Raw genomic sequence first — 16490 nt, 5'->3', positions numbered from 1 at the left:
ACTGAATAAATCCATAGGAAAGAGAAAAAGAAAGTTCTGAGTAATGATTATTTACATGAGTGAATTGGTAATACCTACTGAAAACACTTTGATAGTTATTTGAAAAAAATCTCCCCCCGCCCACTCATTTTATCCTTAGACAATGGTATAAGGATTCATTCTTGGGAAAGAAATATAGAGTCTCAGAAATGATGAGATTGCATATTGTCTTTGATCAACACTAGAACAGCCTTTTGGAAGTAAATATTGAAGTCCTATCATATTAGCAGTAATCTCAAAGAAGCCTGTTTGCTTAACTCCATTTTAAAATCTATGGAAAAAATGTTTTCAATAAAATTATTTCCTATAGACATAAAACACTGAAACATTCTTAGTTGATTCTGCCTTTGTATATTTAAGGACTACACAATTCTGCAGTTTTTTTCTTTTGTTGGTAAGTTTGTTTGTGAGCCAGGTCTCCCTCTGTCACTCAGGCTGGTCTCCAAATCCTGCTTGAGCTCCAGAGAATCTCCTACCTCAGACTCCCAAGTAGCTGGAACTGCAGGCACTTACCTCTGTGCCCAGCTTTGCCCCTTTTTCTTTTAACCAAATTTTCTCTTAAGAAAATAATGAAAACTAGAGACTTTGGGGGCATATTTATTAAGATTAAAGGACACCAGGAAATTGAGAAAATGTACTAGATTAAGGAGTATTTGTATTTAAGTCTCTATCTTCTAGCTAGACTCAAATGTTACAGCACTTTTAATAGAAAAAGAAGAGTAAGGAAGGACTGTATAGAGGGAAAAGAGAGGGGGAGGGGGGAGGGGAAGGGACAAAATAACAGAATGAATCAAACAACATTACCCTATGTAAATTTATGATTACACAAATGGTAGGCCTTCACTCCATGTACAGAGAAACAACATGTATCCCATTTGTTTACAATAAAAAAAGGAATAAAAAAATTAGTTGATTGTACAAAGTAACAAAATAAATGATAAAAGTGTCACTAAAATTCAGATTTTCCAATATCTAGATTCCTGAATTTTCCACAGAATAACATGAAGTAATGCCTGACATTTTTATAGTGTCTTTATGGAACTCAGAACCCCACACCCAATAGGCAAGCACTCAACCACTGAGCTGCATCCCTGGCACAGTGCCTTATAATTGGTAGAGGTAATTTAAAATTTTATTGTTTAAAAATTTACATAGAAACTGTCTGTAGAAGTTAGCTCAAATATGCCAATAATCAAATCTAATTTTATAAGTGAAAAACATAGGAGGCTGAAGGTTCTGTGACAAATACCATCTGGTAAGTGCACAAACTGGTTTTATTTCTTCCAGGTTCACTTCATTGCTGAAACTATTTGGTGGGCCTGCATCCCGTAAGCATCTATTGTATTGAAGTGAATCTGATAGTCCTAAAATTATCCTGCAGGAATCACCACATTCACCCTGTAGAAGATGCTTCCCACCACCCGAAGAATCTAAGTCATAGTACAAAAGGCCCTATGTAGTCAAGAAAAGGAGAATTTGCCTGTTTGCGGAGACCAGCACTTTCTCCCTGAATAACTTTGGGTATGAGGCAAGACTGATTGAGATTGATGTTCTTCTCCTTTGATATTTTACTGGTGTTGCTTGTTTGCTTGTTTTAGTTGCCTTTGAGAAAGATCTATTTATTTTCCTAACACCACTTTGTAAGAAAAAAAAGCTCCCATTAAATATGAAGCCTCTGCCACTTGCTAATTTTAAAATTATTGAAAAGTTACCTTCTTTAAGGCTTATTGGCCTCATCTACAAAATATGCATGTGGTTATCTCAAAGGCAATAATGAGAACGTATATGAAAAAAAGTCACAAGGTAAATACTATGTAAATATTAATTGTGATGATAAGGAAACAAAAGAGAACAAACACACTGCTGTTGGCAAGGGAATCTTATATATAAAATGGGCATTCTCCTTTGTTTTCATTCTTTTTTTACCTCTCTATATTTATCTTCTTCAGAATGACCTCCAGCTAAAATTGGAATGCTCATTTCTCTCATCTAGATAAGGAAGTCACTATCAACTTTAGGAGTCAATTGAAGTCCTTGTGTTGCACAAAATTATATAAAAGATGCCAAAAACAAATAGCGAATACATTATCTCTTCCTCAGAAAATTTACAAAATGACTTTGTCAAAGCACTCATTTATAAATGACTATAATTTCTCAAAAGTTAACAGGATTGGTATTGTCCATTAATTTTTGGCCAATGGTTTTTAAATGTTCTCACATATAATAAAGTGAATTTGAATAGTAGTTAAATTGCTAAAGAAATCTGTTAACTAGGATTTTTTTCAAAAGTTAATTATAGCCTGTGGAGTATTGAAAAACTCATTTGTTCTCCCCAATTGTAGTAACAGGATTTTGCTCTGTTCCATAATTTAAATATCCCAAAAATGGTTATAATAAAAAAGACATATTACACATTATTATAAAAGCCCTCAAATTTTTGATGAATGAAAGAAGAAAATGAGTAAATGACTAAATATGGTAGATAAATTTTAAGATTCTCCTAACGATCCTGACTTCTCATTAGCTATTTTTATATATTAATGCTAATTGTCTATTTCACTATATTTGCATAATAGTAAAATTATAATGCTTTCAAATCATTTATTATATGGCATTATGAATAAAGTTTATTTGAAGGAGTAAGGTTATATGTAAATGTTAAAAATAATGAAGGTTATATTGTATATGTATATCATATAGATATATACGTACATCTGTTTGACATAGATAATTCTTAAATAGAAAGCTAAAATATATATACTACTTGAAATTTTAACTATTAAACGCAAATTTATTTTTAATGAATGGAAAGCAAACTGACAAATTCAGAGGTTCTCAATGTTAAATGTCTCTCATGAGCTATTTAAATTTTCCTGAAATTCCTCCATACCAAGTGAATCATAATTCATTTCAAATTAGAATCTGCTCTTAAAAGAATAAACCATTTTTAATGGAATTAAGATGAAACTAAAGACTCCAATTATAAACGAAATAAGCCAGTCCCCAAAATTCAAAGGTCTAATATTTTCTCTGATATGCCAAAACTAATCCAAAATAAGGTGGGGGGTGGGGAGAGAAAGAGAAAGAAAAAAAAGGGGGGAAGGGAATTCATCAAAATAGAAGAAAGGTCATTAGAGTAGATGAAGGGGATACAGAGGGAGGAAGGAGAGAGCAGTGAAATGAATCTGACTGAACTTTGTCTGTACATATATGAATATACCACAGTGAATCTCAACATCAACAATATCCACAACACAATAAAAGCAAACAAACAAACAACAGAACTATAAGTAAATTGCATAAAGATCAGAAGAGAGAGGGAGGGGTGGAAAAGTGCGAGGGGCTGATTTAAAGCAAATTATATTCCATGTTTTTGTAATTATGTCAAAATGAATCCTAATGTTATATCTAACTAACAGGAATCAATTGCAAAAGGAATCATGGTGACAAAATCAAAATTACAGAAATAGGAATTATTTTTGTAAAGGAATTTGTAGAAAAAATTCCTGTGCTAAGGACCATGCATACCCTCATCTCATGGATATGTCATATTTTTTAAAAAGTACTCAGAATTCCAACTGCAAAGATCTCCTTTGTTAAACTGTTCTTAAGTTGTCAATAATGAGTGGTTTACCTTAATGTTATGATAATCTTTAGTTACATTCTCAATTGAAGTTATGATAGGAATGTCATAAAAAAGAAACGTAATTTCAAAACTGCTGAATAACAGCAGAGGAAGGACCTCTCACAGGACAGCATTGGTGTAGTGGCTCTCAGTTATTGGTGACCTTATGATGTGCACTTAGATGAAAGTCATTTCAGATTGACCTGAGGACCTTTAATCTATTATCAGCAATGCCAGTACATCAATTAAGCTTGAGTTCACAAAAGGAAAAAGGCTATGTGAATTACATGTATTTAAGGATGTTTTATTTCATTCCTCAACTTCTAAAAAAGATATAAAAATTTGCAACCATGAGGGTTTTTTAATAATGAAAAACATTTATTTATAAATGAGTCAATGCCCATTGATAAATTAAAGCCCTTCAAAGTTAGAAAAGCTGAATTAAACTCCAGAAAATAATCAATAAGACTGAGCAATGTTATGAGTGATAAAAATTCATTAAGGCTCAGTTCAACAAAGCTTAAAGATATAAATGATCCACCTAAGAGTGATTATGGCTTATGACAGACTGTTAGAGAGAAATACGTGACAGAAAGGAAGGAAAGAAATCAATGAAATTAGAGAAAACTGTGCAGGACTGTGCTTCAAATATGTGTAATGACAAATGAAACTATCTGGAAGGAATTGGATCAAAAGTTGAATAAGTGCTTGAGAATTTTATTGCTAGAGAAACTATGTGCATAAACTAAAAGTGCTTAAAATGCTTATGATAATAGAAACCTTAAAAAAACCTTTCACACCTGCAAACATGTTCCAAATTAGCATGAAGAAGACACAGGTTGTATAAACTGTAGATCCTGCTACAAGGCCTCTTCTCCTTCAGAGATTGGAATGCTATATTGGATATAAATATTCAAAATTGACATGAGGAGTGGATAGGTATCTTAAAATATAATTTATATGCAGTGTAAGACCATATCTAAGAGGGAGATGTACACATTCAATAGGATTCTGGTCCTCAATCTGATGCACTATCTACATGCGACTTTGGAGGATATTCCTTAGAAAGAAGGTTTTAAGTCTAAGAGAAGATGAAATAGCAAAAAAGCAGGGCTAAAACGGACCCAGTAGATCATAAAATAATTTCCATTTTCTCCCAGGCCATAGTGTTGGACAAGATCTCACAGATAGCTTTATTACAGTGGAGTGAACTCTGGCTGCTGAGATTTTGGCTGAAGTGATGTGTGCCATTTCCACATCTGACCAGTGAAAGCTTCCACATTTTCCTCTGGGGTCTCTCTTTTCCTAACCTTCTGCAGGATGCTAATTACCAAGGCAATCGTGAAAGCTAACTAAGATGTCTGAGACTCTACATAAGTTTCTGTCCCTGAAAGATTATGTGGAATAGAACTTTCTGCACCCCAACCTTGAACACAAATTGAATTTTTTGTCAATAGGAAATTTTATTGTTTTCCACCACTGAGATTTTATGGGTTCTTTTTTTTTTTTTTTTTTCTTAATGGAAGCTATCTTCATCTGAATTAATAACAAAACAGGTTATGTGTGAGGTCATTTGTGAAAACATATGCAGCAAATGCTTTATCTCTGATTTCATATATATATATATATATATATATGTATATATATATGCATATATATACATATATATATATATAGAGAGATAAGTTGTCCTTGTTTTGCAGTGTGTTTTAGTTTAGTTTAGTTTTGGTTTGGTTTGGTTTTTAAGTGCTGGGGATCAAGCTCAGAGCCCTGCAAAATGCTAGGTAGGCAATCTACCATTTAGTTATAGTGTAGCCCCAGTCTACCAATATCTTTTAATTTTGACATAGTTAAAATTTTAAATCTTTTCTTGTGTAGCTAATTTTCTCAATTTCTTATTTAAGAAATATTTTCTTAACCCAAAGTCATGCTGATATTTTTCTATATTATTTTCTGAAAGACTTTCACATGCTATCTCTTAGTTTACTTGTAATTCATTTTTGTATATGGTGTTAGATAAGGGGTAGAAACTACAAATGTCCCATAAAGGTAAAAAATTCAATCGAAACCAGGAGTAATCCCACACGACTGCAATCCCAGAGGTTGAGACAAGAGGATTGCAAGTTCAAAGACAGGCTCAGCAATTTAGTGAGGCCCTGAGAAACTTAGCAAGACCCTGTCTGAAAATAAAATAAAATAAAAATAAAAATGGGCTGGGAATGGTGCTGAGCACCGCTGGGTTCAATCCCTGGCACATCCTTCCCACCAAAAAAAAAAAAAAAAAAAGAATTTGATCTGTACTATTCAAAGTCCATTTTTTTCCTATACTCATTTGCATTGAATCAACTGTCTATCCAGTATGCTAGGTAACATTTTACTATGTACGTAAATATGTAAATATGTCCTTTATAGGTTTCTTTTTGGGTGAAGGGGAATTGATTCCGTTAGTATTTATTCCACACTTGCATATGAATTTAGGTAACTTGCCTGTGTGTTGCAGAGGTGTTCTAAATACATGCTCCTAGTATTTGGGTACTTTTCCCTATCCAGCCCTCATGCCCTTTGTTCCTTTTTCTTCCTACTGGCATAGGCAGTCAGTATAATTTTAAGTATTCAAAGTAAGTCACATGTTTTGTTTCTGATCCCAGAAGTATTGCTATTAAAGTTTCACCCACTAATTATAATGTGTGCTGTAGATTTTTTGTAACAATTCCATATTAGATTTAGAAGTCCTTTCATTTTTTTAATTCTTAACATTTTAAAAATCAAGAGTTGGTGTTAATTTAGTAGATTATTTTTCAACTCATCATGATTTTTGTAATGATCATAATGTTTTTCCTCATTTTTATTGATAATATGTTGCCTATGATTAGTGTCTTTAAAGATATACAATGTGGATTGTCCTTGTATTTGAATTTCTAGGGAGAAGATTCTCTCTTGTTATATTTTCTTTCTACATTCAACCCTGAGTTTCCTTATTCAAAAGGATGTTAATAATGTGTTTACAAATTTTGCATCTAGTTTATAAGATAATCTTACATCTCCATGTAATTCATATGAGTTAGGGATTTCCTTTTATATATTCTTTGAAAGAATTTTTGTAAGAATGGAATGATTCTTTGTTGGGTTGTGGCTGAAGTCAATGATGAAGCTATCTGGATGTGAATTGAGTATGTGAAGAGAAGAAATTTGGGGATAATTATTCAATTTATTAAATACTAGTATGAATTCCTAGGACTTCTTTTTCTTTTATAGTCAGGTTTGAAAAGTTACATTTTATGACAAATTTAATCATTTTATCTAAATTTTCAAAATGCTTGGCACATAACAATTTATATTATATTCTCTAATATCCATTTGATATAATTATACCAGCATGAAATATATATTATTCTAATTATTTTTAAAGGACTTGAATATATGTCCAAGCTTTGAGTTTGGCATCCTTTCTGTACAACATACGTGGTTGAGGTGGGATGAGGAGCTGGAGATTAGAATAGACACATTCTAATGAGTCATCTATTACAATAGAATTTGAGAATGTAGAATTGAGCCCATAGGAATTACTGTTGTTATAAAAGATAAGTTTTGCCATAATACAATGGAGTCTGTGCTTTTGATGTTTGTTTTAACCAAGTGATTAATGGTGTCAAAGAAATTAGTTATCCTCACCTGAAATCCAATAAAATTGTGTTATGTTCTCCGATAGCTAAAACTTTTTACATCAACAAGTCCATTTAATGTTTTCATTCCATAGACATAAGATTTTACTTTGATAACATAATTTTTCCAGGAGGTTTTATTAAAAAAAAGAAGTTATCACGGGATATGACAATAAGAAAAAGAATGCCTGCTCAGGAGTCAGGATCTTTTTGCTGGCAATTCATATGTTGCTAATACAGCTTATAGTTTTAAAATTCTACTTTAGTCCTTTTCTTTAAAATATCATAGTGTAATTATATCAAAATGTATTCTAGAGTCATGCATAACTAAAAAGAATCAATAAAAATAAATAAATGGATACCATTAAAAACTCTGAAAAAATATCACAGTACTGTTTAAATTACTTGATCCTTTCAGAAGCTGTTCTTTATTTATGGGATGTCTAACTGTGTTTTTAAAAATATTAAACATGTATTCCATCAGAGCCTGTTTGCAATGAGATTAAAACAACTAAGTAACTGGAAAAACATGTCCAGAATATTACTTTACAGATTCTCACTGAAATAACTAATAATTTAATATTTTAAGTGAATATATTGAAACAGGAATACATAGCTAATTTCTATCAGCTTCACTGTTTTCAATAATTTGGCAACATAAATGTATCCAAATGCTAATGTCCAAGATAAAGTTTTTCAATTTTTGTATTTCACTTCGAGAACTCCCATTTTATAAAGCTACTGAGGAAGCATGTAAACAGAAATAAGCTATTAGTCAAATGCCAAGAGTTAATATTTCAAGTCCTTTTTTCTAATGATCACTTCCAATTCAATCATCAATCCATGATTCTCGTTTTTAGAAGGCATACAGACTACAGACATACAGCTTTTCACCATGTGCCTGTGTTGAAGGAAAGACATGATGGGGGAGGACATGGAGAATCACCACTAAGCTAAAGACAGCGACATTTTTCACCTGAAAAAGCATAGTGAGAATCTGAAAAGTACACAAGTAATTTGTTTATTTCTTTTGCCTTTTCTGATTTCCTGAAATAATGCTTGAACCCATATCAGGGAATTCTACCAATTCCCAAAAGCAGTAGTCTATTTCTTTAATACTCTCACCTGAACATATGTGATATGCTTTCTAAAAAAATATATATATATGTTTAAAACATAAGGTTTTTATTTCCAGGAATGAGTGAGAGTCATGCTGAGAAGGGATGTTCTGGTAGGAGTATTTATGTCACACAATAAACAAAATGTTCTGGAATTACTATAAATAGAGAAACATGAATGTGCTCTATTTAAAATAATCTACATGAAATGCAAAATGATAATTTCTATAGTTCCCTGGAGTTGTCTACAAGTCCTAATGATGAAATAACTGAGCTGGTAAAGCTTTGGGGCGTGGTTATGAAGCACGATCTCTTCAGCCTCTAATGGCTGTATTATCCGAAGCCCAGTTACAGTCCGCAGCCCTCAGGACCAGTTGCACAGTGAAACCGGAGCCAATCCTGACAGGCAGGAGCCACCCATGTCTCAGCCTCAGCTTTATGTGGGACTTCAGATTGTCTGCCTGCTAACTGATATTTTATTTATTCTCTTGACTTTTTCTCACCTGATTCATAAAGGGAAGATTACTTTAGAAAATACTATCATCACATTAGTGACTAGAATAACCTGTCTTGGTCAGACCCCACCCAAAGCACCGTGTTAAGGGGGACGTTCTGAAAGTTCATTTTATTCCTACTTCAAGTAGGAAGGCTTCTTAAAGCCCGAGGATACTGGGATTCTGCCTGTGTCTCTCTGATATTTGAAATGCCTTCATTAACTGGAGGTCCAGACCCAACTCTATCTTCTGTGAATTCTTCCTATGCATCCAGTCTACAATAATTGCTCCTGTTTTTCAAGCTGCTAAAGCACACTGCTTCAACCTCTGACTGAACATTTATTAGTTTTTATTAAATTTTCATATGTGTATGCCATATCACATGAAACTTAAAGCCAGCGCTAGTCTCCATTATTTCTTTGCTTGTCTCCCAACATATGACATAACAGGTATTTTAGATCTAATAAATAGGTAAGCATTTTTCCATCGATCATTTAAATCTATGACAGTTCCAGTTCTACTTACTAATCATAGGATTAAGAATGTATATGGACGTGATCCAAGGGGAACTCTGTTCCAATTTCTGAATTTAACTTACCTTGCTACTAGTACCAAGATGAGAAGAAGAAAAAAAATAGAATAAGAGTGAGCATAGGGGTGGTTATAAAATCATTTGGAAGTCTTGATAACATAGCTCCAAGTGGTAGATTTAAAAAGGATCATCAGTCCAGGATTAAAATCAACTTCACAGCAAGAGACAGTAATGTTTACATTTATTTTACCCTGTTCTGTATTGCTTCAAATCTTTTGGATGTTTCATCAATTCCAGCAGGAAGAGTAAGATAAGTGATACTTGTAATTTCACTATAATTCTCAGAGAAACATTCTCTATATGGCCTGATCTTTTTACCATGCATAAGTGTTTTTCATACTTTAAAATGCAAAAAAAAAAAAAAATTCCGAGAAAAGTTGGCTAAGATTCTTTTTCATAGAGAAACTGATTTAACTAGTTGAAGATAGGACCTGAGGATCTACATTTAACAAGAGCTGTTAGCCACTAATCCAATATCCTTTGCTTCTACATTATTTCTGTCAATAACATTTGTTCATGTATTGTTGAATTGATTGAACCACTCCCTAGGTGTGCCAAAAACAACAAGAAAACAGATACAGATACAGATACAGTAATAAAAATAGATTTAAAAAATCAGATTCATTTTTCTTTCCTTACCTGTAGTCCTTAGCGTCACCTTACACAACCTAAATTCAAAGATCAACCCTACTGTATTACTCTCTTAGTAAATAATCATTTGCAGGTAGTTTCCTATTAAGAGTTGAGGCTGAGGGGCTGGGGAGATAGCTCAGTCGGTAGAGTGCTTGCCTTGTAAGCACAAGGTCCTGGGTTCGATCCCCAGCACCCCAAAAAAAAAAAAAAAAAGAGTTGAAGCTGAGTCATTGTGTCTGGAAGGGGTCTAAAGAACGGGAGTCACATAGAAGTGTGATTCTTTCTGAGACTCAGATGGTCACCATGGTGCCAGTATGGTAAAAAATAAATGAACCTGGAACAAAAAATACGCTTTCTCATCACTGCAGTGGGACTATTTTTTGCAGTGTCAATCTTGTATAAGTCATCCATCCTGATTTTAATTATGTACAAAGAGAATAAGTCCCCTGACTGGGTTGTTAAGACTTAAATGAGAATATATATTCAAGTCATTTTGCAAATAGTAAATTTATAAAAACAAAGTGAAGATCATGTTTTCAGGCTGGGAATGTAGCTCAGTGGTAGAGTGCTTGTCTATGCCCTAACAAGTGCTAGACTCTGAGTTTGATCCCCCAAGGGTGGGGTGGGCTTAAACAGTAACAATGAAAAATAAATAAATAAAAATTAAAAATATTTTCATCATGGCACTGTTCCTTTTGGCAAAAGACAGATAAAATAGGTTTGAAAATTTAACAAAGTGACTGGGTGTGGTAACACAAGCTGTTAGTTTTAGAACTCAGGAAGGCTGAGGCTGGAAGATCACTTGAACCCAGGAAGCAACCTGGGGAAACTAGTGAAACCCCTTCTCAATAGAAAAGCAAAGTTGTCCTGAGAGGTGGCATGTACCTATAATCCCAACTACTGTGGAGGGAGGTTTGAGTCAGGAGGATTGTAAGTTCAAGGCCAGCCTCACCAATTCAGTGAGAACCTGTCTCAATACTTTAAAAAATAAACGAACAGTGTTGGGGATATAGCTTATTGGTATAGCACCTCTGGGTTCAATCCCCTGTACTAAAAGAAAAGAAAAAAATTCAACAAGATAGCAGATGCTGAAGCTGTTCCCTTCTATATTAGTAGTTGGCCAGCCAACTACCAATATTTTATTTATATCTTAGTATTATTTTCTATTACAATGTTTTTACTTGAATAGCTCTCGCATTAGGAAAAACTCTCCTTTAATTTTTCCCTTGAAAATTGTATAATAATCTAGTTTATCCAATGTTACATTGTTCTGTTTGAAAGAAAAAATGGACTCAGTTTTCATCAACCTGGGAGCAACATAGCAGTATGGTAACAGAGGTAAACACAGGATTCAGTTATTGCCTTAATTTTTTAACCCAAACCATTGCCCTTATAGTGTTTTGCTAGAGTATTTGAGCAAGTCCAGTGAACAATTTTTGGAGTCATGTCATCACACCATCCCATAGCTCAGGGGCCAGAGAGTGTATATGAGTAAAGATTAAACACACTACAAGCTTCCTGAATGTGGCATACATACCTCCCATCACTGATCCCTCATGCTAGGAAACCTCGTATTTCAGTACAATTAAATTTAATATCATATTTGAACTGTCACACCTAAATTTTAAATATAAACAGTGGGTATATTTATGGCCAAAAATAATTCTATTGCCCTGCAAAATAATTTTCCTCAGAACTTCTAAATTTTCAATAGCGTCATAGGTGATATCCACTAAAGTGTAAGTGTCTTTTAACAAAATCTGTTTACAAGACAGAAGAGGAAATAATTGATGTATGCCAACCTTTTAAATGTTTTTATTGAACTTAAGAGTGCATAAGACATTTCATTGCACTGATGTTAAATACAAAGCATAAACAACATAGACAATTATGGTCAAATATAATTTTGTCGCCAAATAAAGAAACATTTTTGATTCACCTTTACTAGATTATGTATTATGCTGCTGGCTTTGTGATTACTTTCAAAGCGTTCTCATTTCCAAATTGTATTACTGATACCATTACCTCCTGTGTTAATCAATTTTGCGTTGCTGTGACCAAAATATTTAATAAGAACAATTGAGATCAGGAAAGGTGTATTTTGGTTCACTGTTCCAGTTTAGTCCATGATCATTCAATTCTATTGCTCTAGGCCCAGAGTTAGATAGACTATCATAGTGGAGGAGCACTGCTCCATTCATGGCAGAAAGGAAGTAGAGAGTAGGGGATAAGGAGCCACAGAGGAGATGACTCTTTACAGGGCAAGTTTCCAGTGACCCAACTCCTTCAGCCACACTCAACTGCCTACAGTTACCACCCAGTCCATTTGTACTAGGATGGACTGATTAGGTTATAATTCTCATAAACCAATTATTTTACCTTTGAATATTCCTGCTTTGATGCAGGAGCTTTTAGGGGACACCTCATCTATAAACTCTTAATACCTCCTTAGTTTGATCACATGCGTTTCTGAAGACTGCAGTATCAGATATTCATGAAATTTGAGCTTCCATTCCATTCTCTCAGCCTGATCACTGAGTGCTACTCCAGTAGCTGAGATATTAAAGGAAAAGAAAAGAAGCAGGAAGACAACCATAGAATATTCATGCAACAGCCTAGTCTCAATAAATCCAGGCTATTTCACATTTCAAAAGTTTCCTAGAGATATGGCTTTCAGAATCATCTGTATGGATAAACCTCTAATAGGTGCAATTTTATTCCCCAAATCTCTACTGTGTGACCTTGCGTGAGATATCTTGAGAATATTATTCACAAGAAAAATTATGGAAAATTTTCTAGCAAATATTCAGAATATATGTTGGTTCAGAATAAGATTGTCTGTGACTTTAATCACAAAAGCAAAAGCCTTATCAAGATAATATGTAGATTGTGGTACATCCTCTCTGCTTACAGAAAAAGAAACAAATATCCACAGAGATTTAAAACTATATCCAAAAATTAAAATTTGTTTATAGATTGAAGCACTTTTTTTTCTTCTTTAAAGAAACTAGAAACCGAACAGAAACTAACTGGTTTAATTTTCAGATTCTGAATTGTTTAGATAAAAATTCTTTCTGAGTCTACACATACTGCAGCTTTTAAGCAATTTGAACTCACCAAACCTGATATACTAGGAAGATCAAACCTGAGATGTTGCCTTTGAAACTTCTGTATACAAGGCAAAAGTCCTTGAAACAGAGGTTTAGTTTCCTCATGTAAAAAATGGATTTAATAACCCTTTTTTCTGGCATTCTTTTGAGGCCTAAGTAAGATAGTATATGTGAAAATACCTTGAACAGTTCCTGATTCATTGTAGAAAACAAGTGAAACTTTCCCATTCTTAGGTTAATTATTATAAGATACACATTTCTGTCAGCATATTATATTAGAAAGCATCACACCATTGCAGATTATAAGAAAAAATACATATGATCATAAATGTCCAGGAAAATGTGGAGGAAAATTAAGTAGATGAGGTTCAATATAGAGTTGTTTTTTCAGAAACTGAAATGAGTATTGGAGAAATTACTGAGCTATGTGGTATCTCCCGATATAAATGCTCAAATGTCTCTGACCCTCAGCATCATTATGCATGAAGCAATGATAGGAATATTTACCAAGGAGTGCCACCCTCAACTTAAAAGAAGAAAGCATTTTTTAGTTAGATAATTCTATATGTATAAGTTAATTTCACCTATTATTTTAGAAAATTTCATAGCGACTTAAATTTAGTAAATTGCATTTTATATATTTAAATTTCATTAAAAAATTTCTTCATGTTTCTTTTTGCAGATTTTTTGGAATTTTAAGAGTAAAATATTAATACATTTTAGGATACCATCTTATACAGTAAAGTATTCCCATAGCACTTAATATGCAAATAGAAGTAGGAATGAATATGTACGTTTGTTAGTGTGTGTATTTTATTTAATCTATATCACACTCTTAGAATATGTGCCAGATTATATTTCCCAAAAAGGTTACAATAACTTTTGTTCCACATGTTCCTGTACAATATGGCTTCAACATGGACCCGTCAGGAGGTATAGGGTAATGCCATTCCTTTGAATCTGAACAGGCTTATATAATGCTTTAAATAGACGGAAATGACATCACATGATTTCTGAGTCTAATCATAAGGAAATAGTTTCTTCTTTACTGGCCAGAACACTCATCTTGGAACTCTGATCCCCCAGGCTATCCTGAATCACCATCCCGTGAGGAAGCCACGCCACATAGAGATCACGTGGAGGACCTGTGGTCAGCAAGACTAGCCTTTGAATAATCCTCACCCAAGTGCCAAATTTGTGGATGAAGAAGCCTTTACACAATTCCATCCCCCAGCTTCCAATTAACTCCCACATTCAAGTCTTTTCAGTGGAGATCCCAGATATTGTGGGACAGAAACAAGCAATTCTTGGTTTGCTCTGTGTCATTCTTGTCTCAGAATCTGTGATTCTAATACAAATGACTGCTTTAGTCCCCTAAACTTAAGTTACTATATTATGCAGCAAGAGTAACTAGATCAAGACCCTTGAGTACCCTAATTTTCTCTTAATCAATGTAATTCTAATGTACTAGTGAAGTTGTTCATAAAGCAGGAATGTATTTTATGTCTGCAAGAACTAGGATAGACATAAATGATATCTTTCTGCCTGGGTTATGAGTTATTAAAACAAATTAGGAAAACTGATTCTGAAGTAATCAAACAAGGCAAATTTGAAGAATCAGACTTAAGTGCCCTCTCTAAATAGAATCAATGACTACCTTATTAATAAGAGGGTAATTGAGGTTAACCACAAAAATCCCTTCCAAGTCTGTGTTTCTTTGTCTTTTATAAGAGTGTGTTGATGAAGCAGTAGTACTTACCAGTAATGAGATCTAACATTGAGCTTTATTGGTGGATTAAGACCAGAAGAAGTGTAAGATGTTCAAAGAGGTGTCATTTATCTACCCTGTTGAGACTACTGGGTAATGTATACAAGGGATTACCTTAGGTAATTGTTTCCTCCTATATAGGGGAATGAGGCCATGAGTCAAACACTACAAACAGTCAAAACCCTACTTAAAGCATCCCACACATTTCACATGGAGATTGCTTGTTCAATTTGATATTGAAAACAAATAAAAATGATATTTCTGATCTACATCACAGAAGAAAACTGCTTCGGGTGATGTAAGATTCTTTTATTCCATTTTTATTGTTTCATTCCATTTTTATTATTGTTATTTTCTTCTGATATACACTTAAAGTTGTTTCTTACACTAAACCTTTATATTGTTTCTTTATCATATTATAAAGCAAACTGTAAAAAAAAATTATCTGAAACTGCTACTTATATAACTGTAAGGAGGGTAACATTGGGTAGGTGTTTAACATCTATTTTTTCTCTACCAGCTTAAATATTAGTTACAAGATGCTTGCAAATAAATTTTGATTTCCTTTTAGAGTCCAAAACTTTAAAACTGTTAGAAATGGACAGATTTTCTTCCACTCCATAGAAGTTTAGTGACAACGTCATAGGCTAGGTTTTAAGAGGTTTGAGATTCACAAGTGTCTATGGAATTGAATTCCTAAGTTGCTGCAGTACAACCCAAAAAATGTGATTATTCTCCCTCTGCTCTGATGCATGATTATATAGTTCAGCTTCAAGTGTAATACTCATTTCTATATTTTGAATCATGAGACACAGTAAAATCTTTTTTTTTTTTTTTTTTTTTTTTGCGGTACTGGGGATCAAACTCAGGGCCTTGTGCTTTCGAGGCAAGCACTCTACCAGCTGAGCTATCTCCCCAGCCTGTAAAATCTTTAAGACTCCTCAATTCTAATAGCATATTTGAAGATTTAGCTGACTTGAGATTTAAGTGAGTTTCAAATTAAATGAATTTCTATAAATTATACAGTAACTAAATCAAAAAATTCCAATTCTTCATTTAAATGAAGTATGTGGTGTAAAATTAATGATGTTCATTGACTGAAATTATCTGTAAATAAATAAAATGAGATTCATTTGATAAAAAAATATAAGCATGCTAGCAATATCAATAGCAACAATTATTTTCTTAGAATCTGCAGATCATTCTTTTTTAATATTTTTTTATTTTTACAGACTGCATTTTGATTCATCGTACACAAATGGGGAACAAATTTTCATTTCTATGGTTGTGCAGTAACAGTGTGGAGATTCCTCAGAACACTTGTAATGGATCCACCTTTTGACCCAGTTATCCCACTCCTTTATGCCCAAAAGACTTAAAATTAGCACACTACAGTAATGCAGCCACATCAATGTTTATAGCAGCTCAATTTACAATAGTTAGATTGTG

Source organism: Sciurus carolinensis, chromosome 7 (genome assembly GCF_902686445.1).
Source record: "Sciurus carolinensis chromosome 7, mSciCar1.2, whole genome shotgun sequence".
Classification (NCBI taxonomy): domain Eukaryota; kingdom Metazoa; phylum Chordata; class Mammalia; order Rodentia; family Sciuridae; genus Sciurus; species Sciurus carolinensis.
The sequence above is the reverse complement of the archived record's forward strand: the minus strand, read 5'-3'. Positions refer to the sequence as shown.